Source organism: Cryptomeria japonica, chromosome 1 (genome assembly GCF_030272615.1).
Source record: "Cryptomeria japonica chromosome 1, Sugi_1.0, whole genome shotgun sequence".
NCBI classification, from domain to species: domain Eukaryota; kingdom Viridiplantae; phylum Streptophyta; class Pinopsida; order Cupressales; family Cupressaceae; genus Cryptomeria; species Cryptomeria japonica.
In genome coordinates, this window is record NC_081405.1 from 284,904,614 (window position 1) to 284,908,102 (window position 3,489).

The following is a 3,489-nucleotide window of genomic DNA, read 5'->3' on the forward strand; positions in this document are numbered from 1 at the left end:
AAAGAAAGAAAAACTGGTGTGAAGAAATGCCCCATTAAAATGTTAATTTAATGGGTGGTATGCCCCCTCGAGAGATGGGCCGAAAAATTTTGAAAAATCGGGCGATCTCTCGAAAAAGAATGAAAATTGGCGAGGTGATAGAAGAGAATAAGTTAGCAACGTGGGTGAAAAATAGAAGAAAACGGGGATAAAATGGAGAAACATCAAGCCAGTGAGTACCCTTAGGTCATGCAGGAGATACAGTGACAATGTGGTGGTTGTTCTTTCGAGTGATGCTATACAAGTGATCAAAATTGGTTGAACAATCTGGTGCAATCGGTTTAATTGCCCCGGTCAAGTCAAAGCATGACAGTTGATGCCAGTTGTTTGCTTGGACAAGATAAAGTCTGAGTAAGTGAAGCAAAGTGACCTGATGAGACTTAGGCAATTGATGCAATTGCCCGATGAAGTCAAGGTATATGAAACAAAAATACTCGTTGAGACTTAGACAATTGATGTAATTGTCCGATGTGATTGTGTTTGATTGGTTGATCAATTGATGGTGTGTGCATGTGATGGATGGTTGTGGGGAATCATGGCAACCCCGTTGAGACTAGGTCATTATGATAAATGCCTGATGTAGTCTAGGATTACCATAATCGATTACCTGTTGAGACCCGAAGATACTTGATCAGAGTATCTGTTGATAGTCTAGGTGTGTGTGAGTCAATGTATCTGTGTAGATAGAGTAACTGGCTTAATTTTGTGGATGAGTGAGGATGGGAAGCGATGAAGGGATTAGGATGATGTTGATGATCAAGATAGGGAGGGTGAGGGGGGATTCGATGTTAGATAGAAGATATGGACGACAAGGACCGAGTCCTATGGAAGAAGATGAGTAAAATAGAGTATGCATTATTATGACTACGTATGCATGATATGCAGCTATTATGAATGTATGGATGGATGGAATGCAACGAAATGCAATATATACAGATGAGATGAGATGACGATCCATAGTGCTCTATTTTCATCATTGAGCTTTAAAATGTTGGAAGAGAATACAAGCATCTTGACACAATGATTCAAGATGACCTGAGTATTTCTTTCATGGATTTTAATATAGCAAGTTAATACAAGCAACTTGATATAATGGATCAAGTTGACCAGAGTATTGCTTGCGGAACAGACAAGGATTATCTCTATTCATGCATGACTTGGATCGTCCTCCTTGATCTTAGGCTGATCATATCCTGAGACAAGTTCATACCGTACTAAGAGATAAAAAACCTTTATCCAGTTTGGAGGAAGAGGAACCAAAGAATGAGCATTGTACCTGCAAACAAACAATATATACATAAAGAATAAAGAATAAGGATCCTTGGTAATGGTTCATGTCCATATGGTCGAGGTATACGCTGTAGTCAGCAAGCCGTAGTGATCTATGACTGCATTTTGCATAAGATCACGTAGCTTAGTGAACTTCCCACGTAGACACCATTAGTACATGCCCCAGAACTTCATCGGAAATGATGCGCAAATGATACAAAACAATGCTGCAAGATCCTGATATAGATAAACGAGCGATTGTACTCACAAATCAACCAAGTATTTGATAGCTTAGCATAATTTTCTTGTCAAAGAAAATGTCACTTTTGTCTTTGTTTTGGTAAGGAAGGATGCATCCTCTTTTTTAAAGACAGTTTCTGATTTGTTGGATGTGGATTGTGTGGTCGATTGATAAATGGTCATTGTGTGAGTACTGTGTTAATGTTGGTTTTGCATCTGCTTGAATGAATATGTACAAGGTGTTGCCATGTTTTTGTGTGATTTTCGATGTTTTTGGATTTTGTGTAATAGTTTTTGAATGTTTTTGGATTTTGTGAGTCATTTTTGAATGTTTTTGGATTTTGCGAGACATTTTTGAATGTTTTTGTATTTTCTAGGACATTTTTGAATGTTTTTGTATTTTCTGGGACATTTTTGAATGTTTTTGATATTTTTGATGATTGCTTGAATGAAGAAATTAATGAATCATAAGACAATGTAGAATCCACTTCCATCACGAGGGTAAGGGTATTGCCCCCAGTTTGTAGACCGGACTATGAAAAGGTGGGATGCTAGACGCGTGGAGTACTTTCTTAATTGCAGATCAAATAACAAGCCATAGTTTGGATGGATGGATGTGTGTGTGCATGAATGTGATCGCAACAAGTCTGAAAGATAATGGAGCTATTGCCTTTACGAGTGGCGCCTGTTTGCCAGGTTTTCGCCATTGTATTTACCCAAGGTGCCACCGGAGTGGTTGTTCACCGTTTGGATGCATGATTTTTCTTTACTTTTTTTTTGAATGTTTTTGTATTTTCTTTAGGACATTTTTTGAATGTTTTTGATATTTTCTGATATGTAGGGGAGCCTGATGCTCTGTATACCTTAGGTATAAAACCGTTTGAGGTGCATGCTATTGATTGGATCTGCGAGCGGTTCTCTGTCTGATGTAGCCAACTGATATGCCCCAGACCCGAATACAGCAGTGACAACATATGGGCCTAGCCAGTTTGATTCAAACTTGCCCTGATGTTCTCGGTTTGGTTGGTTGCGAGGATTCTCTCGAAGAACAAGATCACCTACCTCAAATGTACGAGGTCTAACTCGGTGATTGTAGCTTCTGCTCATGCGCTGCTGATAGGCTTTGAGGTGATTGTATGCAGCTTGTCGCTTCTCATCTAGTAACTCTAAGTCTTGAAAACGGGATACTCTGTATGCTTCATCATCGATGAGATTGTGCAATGAAACTCGTAAGGATGGTATCTCAACCTCAATAGGTAAGATAGCTTCAGCACCATAGACCAATGAATAAGGAGTTGCACTTGTAGGGGTTCGAATGCTAGTTCGATATGCCCATAGCGCTGGATTTAATTGAACATGCCAATCACGGCCGACATCATTGACTGTCTTCTTTAGGATCCTCAATATGTTTTTATTGGATGCTTCGGCCTGACCATTGCCTTGTGGGTAATAGGGAGTGGAAAAGCGGTGTTGGATATGAAATTTCTCACAAAGCTCACGGACATCCTGATTTTTGAAAGGAAGACCGTTATCTGTGACGATGGACATGGGTACACCATACCGGCAGATGATGTAGTTGAGGATGAATGAGGCGATCTGCTTGCCGGTGACTTGGGTAAGTGGAACAGCTTCGATCCACTTGGTGAAATATTCAGTGGCGGTAATAATGAATTTATGGCCATTGGATGAAGATGGATGGATTTTACCCACAAGGTCAAGGCCCCATTGACAAAAAGGCCATGGTGTTGTGATTGGTTGCAGTTCCTGTGCTGGTGCATGTATCAGGTCGCCATGAACTTGACATTTCTTGCATTTCCTAACAAAGTAGTAGGAATCCTTTTCCATAGATGGCCAATAGTATCCAGCTCGCATGATCTTCTTGGCCAGTGATGGACCGCTTGAGTGAGTCCCGCAAATTCCTTCATGTACCTCTTCCAAAGC